Source organism: Lygodium microphyllum, chromosome 13, assembly GCF_053477565.2.
Source record: "Lygodium microphyllum isolate KBCC chromosome 13, Lygodium_microphyllum_v1.1.10, whole genome shotgun sequence".
Taxonomy (NCBI): domain Eukaryota; kingdom Viridiplantae; phylum Streptophyta; class Polypodiopsida; order Schizaeales; family Lygodiaceae; genus Lygodium; species Lygodium microphyllum.
The window spans coordinates 64,216,003-64,232,616 of record NC_141147.1 but is presented as its reverse complement, the minus strand read 5'-3'; the positions used below and the strand labels follow the sequence as shown (position 1 = coordinate 64,232,616).

The window sequence follows — 16,614 nt, the reverse complement described above, 5'->3', positions numbered from 1 at the left end:
ACAAGGCCTATTAACATCTCCTAGTCTTTTCTTCTTTCTCATTTGATTGCATCGTGGCAGGAGATGTTACCTTTTTGCAGTTTGGCGCCCTCTTGATCTTTGTAAGGAGGAGAATTTGCTGCAAGGAGAAGTGCTGGCTACCTCTAGGAGATTTGATTGCATCCTGGCAGGAGATGCTACCATTTTTGGCATATTCGTCAACACTTCCGAGTGCCTTGAGGATATCTCAACATTTGGTCGTCTATATAGGACACGCTTTTGAGGTTCTCTCCTTTGTGAGTGTTTCAACCATTGTCTCGGCGGTGTGATTGGAAGTTTGTGATTCGTGATGATGTTGAGAAAAGGTTAGCTAACCAGATATATATCATCAAATGGTGGAGGTGAAGAGATGAGTCATGGGAAAGGCTAAAACATTATGGCATATTCCGGATAGAAAAAAGAAGTGGCAGGAAAGATTCATCGAGCTATGGAAGTCTAAGGTTCCTTATCACGGTAAAGTGTTCATGTGGAGGCTGCCTATTGGGGGTCTTCTAACTGCGATGTGCTGCGTGCCCACAAGATCTCTGTTGGTCGTTGTGTATTCTGCACTACATGTGATGAAATGGTGCTTCATCTCTTTGTCTCTTGCCTTGTTGCTAGACAAATTTGGAGTTTTGTTTCCCGTGTGTGGTCTTCGGTGACTCAACACCGGATATCGGTTCATTCGTGGATTATGGGAAAGATGACTTCTATGTTCTCTTTGCACTCAGATTATTCCTGCCTCTTCCATTTCCTTAGATGGACGGTCTTGTGGCATATTTGGCACACTCTGAGTGTCTTCATTTTTGATTCGGTATCGGGCATCCATGGTGATGTGGCTAGTGTTCGTGGTTTAGTGTTATGGCAGATCTCTTCTATGGTGTCAGTTGATCTGGTTCTTCTTGACATTGCTTCTCCTTGGCTGGATATTGTTCGCTCCACACCAACTGTCCTTTCTGAGTGACATTTCTGTGTTAGAGTTTTGGTAGACTTTCATTTGTGTCTGTGTTTTTTCTTTGCTGACTTGATGCTTTGATGTAAATATCTACTACTTAATTCAATTATCTTCATGAGAGAGAGAGAGAGAGAGAGAGAGAGAGAGAGAGAGAGAGAGAGAGAGAGAGAGAGATATGAAATGAAATGATATATTAACGTCTACAAAAGGCCAAAATGACCTATGAGACCATGAGTTACAATCATGTGTATGATGGTCCAACTGTCTGGGCAAAATATGTAGCACAAAGCAAAATAAGAAAGGAAACTAACTATGGCTATGTGTAAAACATAGAGCTCTATCTAGTAACAATGAGCTCCAAATGGTACAATCTCATGTGAGTATGGAGGGCCTAGCTCTAGCCCGAGCAATAATCCCTTGTATCCGCCTATGAAGGTGTCGTCGGTTTATATGTGTGGAGGCATAGGATTGGATTGGCTAAGCTGAACGGCTCGATCAATTAGTACTCCTTGTCTATGTGTGGACTGTGGCGGTGAGAGAGGCTCTCGTGTGGACTGTGGCTGTAACTGTATTGAAGTCTTCTGACTCTCCTTTACAAAGAAGTCTGTGAGCTGTCTCTGTGAAGGGCCTCAGTGTTCTGGAGTAGCTGTACTCTTGAGGCGCATGCCATGAAGCTGTTGTATCTCAAGAAGAAAGAGGCCAAGGCATCGCTGATCGGTAAAATCCATGACTCTGGATAGAGGTCCAAATCCGTCTCTTAAGAGACAGTGGAGATGACCACGGACCTTATAATATGTTGGGTAGCGGCAGATATAATGCTCCTTTGTCTCTGGCTCTAATTGGCATATTTGGCATATGCGCTCGTTTGATGGGATGGATCTATATCTGCCAGTCTCAATCTCTAGCTGATGTGAGGAGGTGCGCAATTGGCCAATAGTACATCTGATCCTATGGGAAAGGTGGGTGTCCATGTATCTCGGGCAAGCAATAAATCCATCATCTGTAGTATGAAGGAAATGCTCGCGGTAGAAAGCCATCTTTGTCCCTAGCTCCTGCCCTGGCATCAACCATGTCCACCTGATATCCAACTGGGTAAGATCCATTTTGATGATCTTGTGAATCTCTAACCTGCTCAGATCAAGAGATAGTGCATCAAGGGAGTACTGGAAGGGGGGTAACTTGTCCATGCTAAAGCCATGCAACTCAAACCAGGCCGACATTTGTGCATACCAAGATGAAGTATGACCCTCTTTGGCAAGCTGCTTGGAGGACCCAAGGGCCAACTGTGCATATTTGTGTTTGGGTAAGTCCCATAGGCTATGTATTTATGTGACCGATGGGGTGAGGGCCTCTACCACAATCGGTGTAGCTGCTAGCTCGGCTCTCATGATCTCATGTGGCACTGAGGCCTTACATTTGATCATTGTGGATATCATGGACACTAGGGGCTTCTCCATCAACCTCTATTTGTCATAAGTGCGCCATGATCTACTATGGTGGTCAAGACTGGGCCCCCATATCTGTACTCCATAAAGTAGTGTGGATGTGACCAGTGTATCGAAGAGCCATAGCTTGGTGCGGGGTTCTTGGAATTGCACTTGTGAGCACATTCTCTCCAAACCACCTAGTGCTGTGTATCTGCGAGTGAGTCTAGTGTCTGCTACCTCTTGCATAGAAAAGGTGGGCCTTGTGAATAAGACTCCTAGGTATGTATAAGAATCCACATACCTCAACTCCTCAGATCCATATGTGAATTTAGGTGCTGATCTCCTGACCCATTGTGGTGTAGTATTAAATACCATCACCTTGGTTTTACCAAGGTTCACTGAAAGCCTAATGTCGAAAGTATAGGAGTGTAATGCATCCAAGTGTCGCTGTTGACCCTCTGGAGAGTCAGCTATCAATACAATGTCATCTGCATACAATAGGAGAGGTATCCAAGTGCCAGCTAGTAGAGCTCCTGTATCTCCTTCATGTGAAATGTAATCAGCAATCCCATCAATGTACAGGCCAAATAATGTTGGAGAGAGGGGGCATCCCTGCTTCACCCCAATGGTGGAGTAAATAGGTGCCGAAAGGCCCTCAGATGTTCGGACTCTGCCCACAACTCTCTCATACAGTGCCAAAATACCCCAACTGAGCTCTTTCGGTACTCCCATGGCATGCAATCTATGTATCAGCTTGTCTCTCGTTACTGAGAGAGAGAGTGAGAGAGAAATGAAATGAAATGATATATTAACGTCTACAAAAGGCCAAAAATAACCTATGAGACCATGAGTTATAATCATGTGTATGATGGTACAACTGTTTGGGAAAAATATGTAGCACAAAGCAAAATAAGAAAGGAAACTAACTATGGCTATGTGTAAAACATAGAGCTCTATCTAGTAACAATGAGCTCCAAATGGTACAATCTCATGTGAGTATGGAGGTCCTAGCTCTAGCCCGAGCAATAATCCCTTGTATCCGCCTATGAAGGTGTCGTCGGTGTATATGTGGAGGCATAGAATGTTTGGATTGGCTAAGCTGAACGGCTCGATCAATTAGTACTCCTTGTCTGTGTGTGGACTGTGGTGGTGAGAGAGGCTCTCGTGTGGACTGTGGCTGTAACTGTATTGAAGTCTTTTGAGTCTCCTTTACAAAGAAGTCTGTGAGCTGTCTTTGTAAAGGGCCTTGGTGTCCTGGAGCAGCTGTACTCTTGAGGCACATGCCACGAAGCTGTCGTATCTCAAGAAGAAAGAGGCCAAGGCATCGCTGATCGGTAAAATCCATGACTCTGGATAGAGGTCCAAATCCGTCTCTAAAGAGATAGTGGAGACGATCACGGACCTCATAATATGTTGGGTAGCGGCAGATATAATGCTTCTTTGTCTCTGGCTCTAATTGGCATATTTGGCATATGCGCTCGTTTGATGGGATGGATCTATATCTGCCAGTCTCAATCTCTAGCTGATGTGAGGAGGTGTGCAACTGGCCAATAGTACATTTGATCCAATGGGAAAGGTTGGTGTCCATGTATCTTGGGCGAGCAATAAATCCATCATCTGTAGTATGAAGGAAATGCTCGCGGTAGAAAGCCATCTTTGTCCCTAGCTCGTGCCCTGGCATCAACCATGTCTGCGTGATATCCAACTGGGTAAGATCCATCTTGATGATCTTGGGAATCTCTAACCTGCTCAGATCAAGAGATGGTGCATCAAGGGAGTATTGGAAGGGGGGTAACTTGTCCATGAAGGGGGGTAACTTGTCCATGCTAAAGCCATGCAGCTCAAACCAGGCCGACATCTGTGCATACTAGTATGAAGTATCACCCTCTTTGGCAAGCTGCCTAGAGGACTCAAGGGCCAACCGTGCATATCTATGTCTGGGTACATCCCATAGGCTATGTATGTATGTGACCGATCAGATGAGGGCCTCTACCACAATGGGTGTAGCTGCTAGCTCGGTTCTGATGATCTCATGTGGCACTGAGGCCTGACATCTGATCATCGTGGATATCATGGACACGAGAGAGAGAGAGAGAGAGAGAGAGAGAGAGAGAGAGAGAGAGAGAGAGAGAGAGAGAGAGAGAGAGAGAGAGAGAGAGAGAGAGAGAGAGAGAGAGAGAGAGAGAGAGAGAGAGAGAGAGAGAGAGAGAGAGAGAGAGAGAGAGAGAGAGAGAGAGAGAGAGAGAGAGAGAGAGAGAGAGAGAGATTTTTGAGGACTGCGGGCTTCTGCGTGGTAATACACAAATTCAGAGCTCCTGGTGGCATGTTCTTAATGCAGACTCTCGGTTTTGGAGTTCTTCCTCATCCCTGCTTGTTCATTTGGTCGGCTCCTGGCAATTGGTTCTCCAGAAGGCGCGTTGGCATCCAGTGGAGGACCGTTTACATACTAACTCTTTTCAACTGGAATTGTTGGCAGCCTTGAGATTACTTTCATGGGAAGGCAAACACAAGCTCAGACCAAAATTTAACTGCATGGCCCGTTTGGGCTTGACTTCAGTTGTGCAGATGCCACCCTTGCTAGTCGTAATGTCTTCATATCGTTTCGTACTGCCAAGAGGCTTTTTAGAATCCCTCGTGGATAGCGTGATTTATGGGAACAACTTTTGTTAGTGCTCCAGAGCAGGCAACCCTTCCTGCCCTTGCTGTGGATCGTCCTTGGCAGGACTGGGACCTTGCAGGTCGGTTGAATTTGGAAAAGGCCTCAGCTAACCAGGTGTACCATCTTCTGATTAAAGATCATCAATGACTGGTTACTAAAGCTAATACTGTATGGGGGTTGCGGAAATCTCAGTCATGGTAGAAGGCAACTGTGATGGAGGGCTTGTTCACCTTTCAAATGCAAGGTCTTTCTTTGGAGGGTAATGATTGGTGGTCTTCCTCTTGCCTCGGCCCTTTCCAAGCTTCGAATCTCTAACGGCAATTGTTTCTTCTGCACCACTACTGTGGAATCGGCCCGTCATCGATTTATTTCTTGCCCTCTCGCTAAGAATATCTGGTCGCTTTTGTTATCGGTTTGGCGAGCTGTGGTTGGTTTCTAACTAAGCCCTTTCGATTGGGTTTTTGTACGCCCAAAATACCCCACACCGGCATAGTTGCATATGAAGATCTTGTTCCACTTACTTAGATACTGGGGATGCTGGCACAATTGGACCACTTGGAATGCCTTTCTTTTTGATTCGGCCTCTAATGTTCCGGGACACATTGCCAGGCTTAAAGGGCTCTTGCTTTGGTAGATAGATCTCATTCGGCACTCTGACTTGCTCCCTCGGGAAGACTTACTTCCCTGGCATATGGCAATTTCCTCTGCGTCTTTGCCATGACTTCTGTAACTCTTTTGTGGTTTTGTACTGACAGTTTGCACACATTGGCTTAGAGCCATCGTGTATCTTGTAATTATGTAAACTTGTACCTTTTTTCGTAATTAATAGAATTACCTTTTACGAAAAAAAAAGAGAGAGAGATTTACACACGATCGCTTAGAGCCATCGTGTATCTTGTAATCCTGTAAACTTGTACCTTTTTTTCGTAATTAATACAATTACCTTTTACGAAAAAAAGAGAGAGAGAGAGATCTTAACATCTACTAAAGTCCAAATTGGCCTATGAGACATATGGGGACTTGAGACTACATATGTGAGGTACAACAATGCCATATAGATCCAACTTTATCGAATCAGGATGGGAGATGTAAGCTGCAATAGCAAGGGGGGCTCCTGGAATAGGTTCTTGAGTATCTTCGAGGTAGAAGAGTAGGTGTGGTGGGATAACTTGCGAAGCACATGTTATGTTGCTGTCAAATCTGGGTGATCTCTTTCTAGTGTGAGGAGGGCCACCTTCAAAGTTCAGCTAAGGTGTTGGGTTGCCATGCAACTCCTACCAACTTGGGTCTATCCAAAAATCCACTTGTAGATTTCAGCCTGCCAAACCCTAGAAAACATAGCCAACAATTTGGCTTGAACTAAACCTATCATGCGTAATTCCCATGCATACCCACATCATTCCTCTTACAGAGAGTTTTCTTGGGATAGAATTGAGAGAAATACACTTTATCCATGACAAAAGTGTTTAGAAATTGCATATGGCTTGAGCTCCAAGAGGATGAGAGAGATTTCGAGTCCTAGGTGCTGTATAAACCTATTCTAACAAGGTTTAGATTAAAATCTGCAACATTACCTATCGTAAATGGAGATTTGAAGTTGCCCATGGATTCCCAATGCCTAGAGTAGAAGATTGGTCATTGTCTCAATTCCATACATGTTGTGAGTACATTCTTTATGGTCAAAACTTGCAATCTCTATAGAAAGGAGGAAATGAAGTATACTAAGAGCTAGTCTATCCTTCCAAATAAGCCCTTAGGCAAGAAAAATGTTTAAGAACTGATTTAATTTCAAGGGGGTTGATTGTTAATGTATCACATTCCCATGGGCTTGCTTGAGACACATAAGCTATAAGACCCCTACTGATTGGCCAAATCTTTCACATTAATTGAAACTCACATTTTTGACCTTAGAAATGTGCATTTCCAAGTCCCTTTTAGTTTGTCCTCCATCTAGTCTTCTCCTAACAGTTCCTTTGGTGCCAGGATGCATACTTAGTGGACATTGGACAGTACTAGTTGTTGCTGCTCAATGGAGGGACTATAGGAATTGTTAGGAGCTGTGTAGCTCAAGGACAAGTACAAGGAACCTGGAAAATGTGTTCCTTAAGGTTGAAATGCATTTTTCAATAATGTGAAAGTTTTGCCTTGTAAGCAGTGTGGAGTTAAATGTCCAAGCAGGGGATTTATGACTTACGTACTTAAAGCAAACCCTGCAGCATTCGATGAATTAATAAGCAGTCCCCTCAGGATTAAATCAGCTCTTGGATGTTCTACAGCCTTAAGGGCTGATTTGGGAGAATAGACTCGCTATTATGTTACATCTTTCTCCTTTTAGCTCCACAACTTGGTTGCAGCAGAAATTGTGGGTTCAAGCCATGGAGCATATGTTGATAGCAATGGATTGACTTGGGACAGTAGCCAATCTTCTCCTCCAGCCACAGGGAATCCATTAAGTAGCTCCACATCTTCATTTATAGTAGGTAATGCTGTAGAATTTAATCTAAACCTTGTTGCAGAAACTTTATATAATACCCAGGGTTGGGAATCAGTCTCCCTCTTAGATCTCAAGCCACATGCTGTTTTTAGATACTTTTCCTGTGGACAAAGTGTATTTTACAAAGTTTCATTGCGATAAACTCAGCATTTGTGAGAGGAACAGTGTGGGTATGCATGGGAAGGTGCATGACGGGTTTAATTGAAGATTGTTCCTTGAATTCAAGCCAAATTGCTGTCTGTGTTTTCTAGGGTTTTGTAGGCAAAAGTGTATAAGTGAACTTTTAGATAGTCTGAAGTTGGTAGGATTTGATCAATGAAGGTGACAAAGTCTTGTGGATCAGTTGTGCTCGAGAAATTGCTGGAAATCTATTACAACTAACTCAGAGCTTTCTTTTGTTGTTTAAACAAATATTGAAAGGGGTGGCAAGGTGCAAGATCATTCCAGCTCTAGTTGAGTGTGTTTTTAAGTTGCCGAGTTTACTGTTTTGGTGAATGCTGTGTTTGCATTATTGTGGTTTATACCCTGTTTGGATGTTCAAAGGCTATTTTCATGATTTGTATAAATACAAGGAAAGCCCTTGCATGTGTGAACTACAGCATGTCAATGAGGGTGCCGGACTGCAGCAGGAGTGAGAAGATCATTTTCTGCCAAAAATGTACCACCCATGTGCGAAACCTATCTAGGCAAATTACCAATATAGGAAATAATGTTGTGTGTAGTAAATAAAAGGGAAGTGGAACCCAGGAGGAAGAAGCTTGGCGGTGAGAGCTATGGTGGATGGAGAGCAAGAGCCAAGAGAGAGAGAGAGAGGCTCAAAAGTGGGAACTCCAACAACCACAATGTGTGGCTGAGCCTTCATTTATTCAAACTGTTACTAAAAGAATAAAGAATAAGTGACTGTGACGGGTGCCCGCCACCTGCAGTGTACAGTGGTAGGTACTGTCAGTGTAGTAATACACGGGCGGCTAGGCAGAGGCGCCTTTACCCCCAACCTCCTCCCACTTAAAGGCGAATCTTCCCCAGTGAAAGAGAAAAAGAAAAGACAGTACAACATGTATACATATACTACAGGATGAGGAAAAATACGTCATCTCATCCAATGCCCATCAATCTCCCGAGGAAGGCGAAACGCTCGGTAGTGAGGCTTTTCGTGAGCAAGTCTGTAGGATTCTACTCAGTTGGAATCTTGACAAGGTTAATAGACCTGTCCTCAACGACCTCGCGAATGAAGTGATACCTCACCTCAATATGTTTTATCTTCGCATGGAAGATCAGATTCTTGGCCAAGTGAATGACACTCATAGAATCCGAATGCAGTGTAGGCATAGGATCTATCATACCAAGGTCTGCAATCAAACGGCCTAACCAGATAGCCTCCTTGCAAGCCTCTGTGGTTGCAATATACTCGGTCTCTGTAGTAAAAAGGGCCGTACACTTTGCGCCTTGGATATCCAAGAGATAGCCCCTCAAGCAAAAGTGAACACATAGTCAGAAGTGGACTTCCTACTATTTGTATATCTTGCATAATCAGAGTCAGTGTATCCCACGACTCCTGTATCTTGGCTGCCATAACAAAGACACGTATCTGCTGTGCCCTTCAGGTACCTCACGATACCCTTCATAGCATCCCAATGTTTCTTGCCAGGTGTAGCCATATAACGTGCCACAACCCTAACTGCAACAGCAATATCTGGACGGGTGGCTATTATGGTATACATAAGACTCTCCACTGTTGAGGCATAGGGAATCTTGGCCATCTCGGCCGTCTGCTCATCTGTTTGCGGACAATCGGCCTGTGAAACCTTCACATGAGAAGGTAATGGACAGCCAATAGGCTTAACATCTTGCATGTGGAAGTGCTCAAGGACTTTATGAATGTACTCCCTCTTGATAGATAGAGTAGTCTCTGGGATCTATCACGCGTAATGCGCATACCAAGTATATGAGAGGCTTGTCCCAGATCTTTCATCTCAAAGCTCTTCTTGAGCTGAGCCTTCAGAGCATCTAGCTCCTCATGAGCTGTCCCTGCTAAAAGCATGTCATCCATATAGAGTATCAAAATCAGTTAAGAACTGTTACGGGATTTCCTCGTATACAAGATCGGATCCATGGCATTGCGGCTGTAGCTCTGTGACTGCATGAATGCATCAAACTTATGGTACCATTTCCTAGGTGCCTGCTTCAAGCCATATAGACTCTTCTTTAGTTTGTACACTAGGTGTTCCCTGCTAGGGCCTGTAAAGCCCTTAGGCTGCTCCATGTAAATCTCATTATGCAAGTCCCTATGTAGAAACGTTGTCTTGATATCCGTCTGGTACAAGTCCAGGTCAAGCTGTGCAACCAAGGCCAAGACTAAGCGTAGGGTGGTCATCTTGACCACAAGAGAAAAGACTTCATCAAAGTCAACACCATGCTCCTGCTTAAAACCCTTAGCATCCAATTGAGCCTTGTATGCCGGCTTGGGGTGTCCAAGGGTACTTTTCAGCTTGTACACCCACTTGCATGGCAAAGGCTTTTTATCTTGAGGTAAGGAAACCAAATCCCAAGTCTGATTCTTATGCAATGAGTCAAGCTCAGACTGCATAGCCCTCTTCTAAGAGTGACAATCACCCCTGCGCATAGCCTCATCATAAGTGAGAGGCTCTCCTGTATCTATAACCAGTACATAATCCATAGAGGGCGCAAAACGGTTAGGAGGTCGTCTATCTCTAGTAGAATACCTCAATCCAGGCCCTGCTGCTTGACCAACATCCTGTCTAACATCAGCATGTCTAACATCTGGGCCATGAGCATCAGGTGATGCTGCACGCTGTCTAGCTGGCCGTGGAGCGGGCTGAACGGGAGCAGGTGGTTTCTCCTGAAAGATAACTCTGCGTATCTCAATCACTTTTTCAGGTTGCATATGCATTTTGTCCTCATGAAAGATGACATCATAGCTGCGGATCACTTTCCCCGCCTGCAGATCCCATAGACGATAACCCATTTCTCTTGCATCTCCATAGCCAATGAAAATGCATTTGACACTTTTAGGATCCAGCTTATTGGGTTTATCCTTGGATACATGGCAGAATGCCTCACATCCAAAGATACGCAAATGATCATAAGAGGGGGGCTTGCCTGCCCATACCTTCTCTGCAACCTGAAAGTCAATGCCATTGCTAGGCAACCTGTTAATGAGATACACTGTAGTAGTAACGGCCTCAGCCCAAAAGTGTTGCGGTAAGCCAGCCTGGCTAAGCATGCTACGGACCCTTTCTTGAATGATCCTATTTATGCGTTCAGCCATACCATTCTGGGGTGGGGTGTAAGGGACAGTCAAGTGACGCTTAATACCCTACTCATCACAAAACTGCTCAAAAGCACGTGATACATACTCACCCCCATTATCTGACCTTAGGCATTTGAGCCTTTTTTCAGACTGGTTCTCTACCAATGCAAGCCAACGCTGAAATGTGTCTTAAGACATCGGATTTTCTTTTTATGGGATAAGCCCAAACCTTATGTGAGTAATCATCTGTGAAAGTAACAAAGTACTTTCCCCCACCAAGTGACTGACAGGGCATGGGTCCATATACATCTGAGTGCATAAGAGCCAAGGGCTCACCCGTGCGTTTCTTACCAGACTTTTTATGCGTATTTCTAGTCTACCTGCCATACAAACAACGATCACAAGAATCAAAATGCGAAGAGTCAAAAGGCGGAAGATACTGCAAAGCACGTAGCATTTTTATTCCTTTAAGAGACATATGTCCCAAACGAGCATGCCAAAGGGATACATGGGGAATAGGATCCACAGACAAAATATGATCCAATGTAGCTCCAGATACAAGTAAGGGATAGAGGCTGCTAGACTTGGCACCTCTTGCAAGTACAAGCTTGCCACGAGTAATCTTCCATGCAGAGTCTCCAAAAGACACAAAATACCCTGCATCATCAAGCTGTCCAACTGACATAGGGCTGCGAGTCAAAGCAGGTACATGGTGTACATTATGCAAAACGAAAGAACTACGAGAAGGGACCTGCAGCCTAACATCTCCAATGCCCACAATGTCAAGAGACCTGTCATCACCAAGACGCACAGAACTAGATATGGTACGATAGGTATGAAACCAATCTCTACAGGGTGTCACATGAAAGAATACACCCGAATCCAAGAGCCAGCACTGCGCATACATAGAATGTATCTCAGAAGCCTGTAAGGCATCGCATGAAGAAGCTGCAAGTATGTAATCATCATCTGAATCAGTGGCCTGCATGACATTAACCTCTTCTATCTTCACACTAGACTATGCAGGTACAATACTGCGCTTAGAAGACCTTTCTAGCACTTTTTCTTTTCCCTTTTCCTTGTGCTTATCATCGCGCATTTTATGGTGCTACGGTCTAATATGTCCTGTTTTCCCACAATAATGACAGGTAAGATTAGACTTCCGTCAATGGGACTTACTGCGATCATGTGACTTGGACTTGGACTTTTAAGAGTCCCTGTCCTTATGATCATTATCATGCCTGCCATTTATGTCACCTCTAACGGTCAATGCATGTGAAGAGGGGGAAGCATCATTGTTTCTCCTCCTGTTGATTTCCTCAGTCAATAAAACACTCTCTCAACATCTTTGATTTTCAGCCCATCAAGCTTGTTCGTGCATATGGCAGTATGGAATACATCCCATGATTTAGGCAAGGTGCCAAGCAGAAACAATGGGTGCAAGTTGTCTTTGAACTCAATACCTTGTGACAACAGACTCTTCATGATAGCATGAAACTGACTGAAATGAGATGAAAGGGAGGTCCTCTCCTTCGTGCGAAGGTCCATTAACTGCTTAAGCCAATACATGTGTGATGCGGGACTCTGCTGCGTATAGAGCTCCTGAATCTTCTCCCATAAATCCCATGCACTTTGATTCTCATCTTCAACAACATTATGATGGATCTCTTCTGAGAGTGACAAAATAATGGTAGACTTGCATAGCTCATCAACTTCCATCCAAACATCATCATCCATATCTTGAGGTTTAACACCCATCAAAACCTGCCATATTTGGGACTTTCAATACCCATTGTCGGTACCATCCAACTTGGCAATGTTAAAGAGAGCTGTATCTTTTAAATGACCAGTCATACTATCCCAAATCAAAGCAAAAAAGTAAAATTGCAGGTTGCTGTAATTAGCAGAAAATGTACTAAAACCACTGCTAAAATGGAATGAAAAGGTGGATTTTACCAAGAGAAGCACCTGTCCACCTAATATGACCAAGATAGCATCACATAGTAAGCATTATCCTCATAGAAGTGCTCAAAATCTGCAGATTTTAGCTTGTTGTAATAAATGACAGTAGTATGTAAAACTGTCCCAAAATGAAGCAATCACTGATACATATGTCACTGCAACTACCAGGTAACAGGATACATCCAACATTGAGTTTCCAGGGGCAAGAATGTACCAAGAACTGTCAAACCAATAACCTGTCAGGCAAGAGACATCTCATAGGTCCAGAAGTCATGCATGTAATGGGTCTCAGGGTAAGAGAAGAGACCAAGCACAAGCATAACTGATAGAGCAAGAAGCTCAATACATAACCATCCAAGATGCATACAAAACTGACAAACGTGTGACAGAGATAGGTGCCTACCCCAATAGGCGTATCAAATCAGCCCACTACAGACAAACTGCAGACATAAAGCTCTTAAGAGAGCAAATGCATGTAATTGTTCCACAAGCTGAAGCTCATCTGTAAATAAGACTTTGTGTACATCCAAAAATACCAAGAGGCTTCCACTGGAAGTAAAGTCAGATGCAAAGAGAGCAAGCAACGCTCTAATACATCGAATACATAGCATCAGACATGCCAAATCCCAGTAGGGTACATTCGGAGCATAAATCCCAAGCTATCTTAGACTCGTAAAGCATAAGCTTGAAAGCATTCAAAGAGCATGTAACTGACAACCAAATGTAATGCCCAGTAGATCCAAAATGCTCATATATCTGAAGATGAAGCTCCAAGTAATTGTCAAGTATGGGCAGCCAAGTGGCATCCATATCTGGCCAAAGCGTAAATGCAAGAAGCTTAAATGTCAAGCAGTGACAATAGGCATAGACCGGTCCAAAGCATGCCAACCGAAGTCAAATGCCAATGAAAAACAACCAAGTCGGAGCTTAATATAAGCTCAAAAGCATTCCGGAACGAAGAAGAATCATTTGACAATCTCCAAATACATCCGTATGATCATTCAAACCTCCAGGAAGCACCCCGTATCCATGAACCAATGCATACACCAAGTGAATGAGCTTCAGTCCACTGTATTACAGCAAGCAATTTGTTGTTATATGAAGCTCAAACGGTGCTCAAATCTGCTCCAAATCAGTCCCAAAGCATAGACATAGCATCCGTAAGATCCGGGCATCACTGGGCATCAATAGGCATCAAACGGGCAATGTCAAGAAGCATTAAACTGTAAATGTCAAGTGTTGCCCTGTTTTGACAGTCCTGGGATTGTGTATACAGCAAAGGGCTAAAGGGGGAAGCACTCAAATCGGGCACCGGGAGCCAGGATCCAATGCCGGGGAGTCTGAAGATGATCGGGAAGGTTGCAAACAATGCCGGGAAGCCGGGGAAGGAGCTGGAAATGCCAGGAGGGGATCAGCCCAGCCCCTTAAAAATGCGCCGCATTTTGCGCTTGCTGCTCCTGGGGGACTGGAGGATCTTCTACAGCCCTCGGGGGCAGTTGGCAATGTCGAGGGGGCTGCGATGCAGCCCGGGAAGAAGCCGTTGAAAGTCCGGAAGCTCGGGGAGGAGGAGAGAGATCAAAACATACCTGCAAATGAAGGTGCCATGGCTGCCATTGAAGCTTGGGTTGAAGCTTTTCAAATCCGGGCTGAAGAGAATTCCGGGCAAGCTCCAATGCCTTTGCTCTGATACCACTTGAAAGGGAATTGGAACCCAGGAGGAAGAAGCTTGGCGGTGAGAGCTATGGCGGATGGAGAGCAAGAGCCAAGAGAGAGAGAGGGGCTCAAAAGTGGAAACTCCAACGACCACAATGTGTGGCCGGGCTTTCCTTTATTTAAACTATCACTAAAAGAATAAAGAATAAGTGACTGTGACGGGCGCCCGCCACCTGTAGTGTGCAATGGCGGGTACTGTCAGTGTAGTAATACACGGGTGGCTAGGCGGAGGCGCCTTTACCCCCAACAGTAAAACAGGCGCATGGGCTGCAAAAAAGAGAGTAGGCAGGTTAGAGAATGCCATGTACAGATCTGAAAATTCAGAGGACTGTTTTGAGAAACCCTAATGTCTCCATTGGATGTGCCTGGGGTGAACACTGCTGTCATATACAAAGGACTGATGGACAGACAATGCCAGAGCTACAAGTATCCTTGCCAGAATTTTGCTGAGGCTCACAACCAGACGTCATACACAAAGGACTGACAGACAGAGACAGTGCCAAGCTCCAACTGTCCTTGCAAGTCTCTAGCCAAGGTTCACAACCAGAGATAAACATAGAGAATGACAGAAAATGACATGTTTGCCAACAAGATTGTCCAAACTCTTCACAGGAGATGGGAGAGGAATCAGGATACAGGGTGGTTCAGAGGCTATGAGAAGGAGAGATGCTCTTCTCAAGAATTGTGATTCTGTCACTCCATTGAGTTAGCCATACACGGTTTGGCATTATAGACCTCTTGATTGGTTATTCGTTCAGGCCTTGTAATAGATTTCCCTTGGTTGTGCACTTTTTGAAAGTCCTTGACAATGCTATTTCGTGTACTTTGCCTTGGGATACTTTGTGCAGGGGGGCTTATTGATAAAATCATTCATTTTCTGTGAAAAGGAATGAAAATAGATGACCTGAAATGGACAAAAATGGTCAGATCTAAATGATGCCATGTGGCATGTTAACCATGAGTGGGAAAAGACAAGAAAAAGCTATGCCCTAATAACACGACAAGACTATAAGTGCCTTTGGTAATCATATTGGCTATGGACAAGGAGAAGAATTTGATAGCAACTAAGCAAGCTGGAGCATCTTGACTATGAATATGTAGAGGAGCTTATCATCCTTTTGTGGAGGTCATCTGGAGCTGGCAGTTGACACCAAGAACTATGTTTGGGACACGACAATAGTGTTTAGCTGAGCAAGAGAGGTTGACAGGGCAGCAGAGTAGTCATGGGAATGATGGTACTGAATCTTAAGGGTTTGGATGACTGTGACAGTCCCCCTTGGTCCCTTTTAACAGAGTCTTGTTGGAGTTTTGTCCTATCAAACCTCGACTATAGGAAGTAATTTAAATTTACTTCTTTTGGGGCTGTTCTAGAGCTGTATAAATTGGCCATTTTATGTAATCAAATAGCAATATAAACTTGGCCTAATTCTAACTTTTTAGCACCCCCTCTAAGGCCCATAAAACAAGCCCAAGTGGAAATGACACGAGTATGTATGTGTGTGGGTGCATGTACATGTGTGTGTGTGTTGGGCCGGGCTGGGGGGTGCGGGCGGGGGGTTCAAGGGAGCCAAGGATTAAACAACCACCCTCAAGGGTCTTGACGATGAGGTTTATGTTTTTTGGGGCTGTTCTAGAGCTGTATAAATTGGCCAATTTATGTAATCAAATAGCGATATAAACTCTAATTTTTACTTTTTAACACTCCCTCTTAGGCCCATAAAGCAAGCCCAACTGGAAATGAAAAGTGTATGTATGTGTGTGCGTGCGTGTGTGCGCGTGTGTGTTTTGGGCAGGGGGGTTTCAAGGGAGCCAAAGATTAAACAACCACCCTGAAGGGTCTCGATGATGAGGGAATGCTGCCATGAATGAGGCAGCTACTGTGGATCCACATTTACTGCCGGCAGTAGAGGTGGTAAAAGGGAGGATGCACATATGCAAGGGTTTTCACTTTGAAGGCAGCCCAATTTGGGTTTTCGAGCAGCCAAGTGCCCTATTCGCAAAATGCATTACAATGCAAGGGAGATGCAAATTTGACTGGGAGAATGTTTTCACTGCACTAAGTAGATGCACAGATGTGATGTTGGAAAGGTTTTAGACAGTTTCCATGTGAATTTG

The 16,614-nt window shown here is 44.3% G+C and overlaps 1 protein-coding gene across 5 annotated transcripts in view; it reads left to right on the top strand.

Annotated features, from left to right (window-relative positions):
* Positions 1–16,614, top strand: part of LOC148026705 (uncharacterized) — a 224,645-nt gene that overhangs the window by 34,262 nt on the left and 173,769 nt on the right. The gene's annotated exons all lie outside the window — the stretch shown is intronic.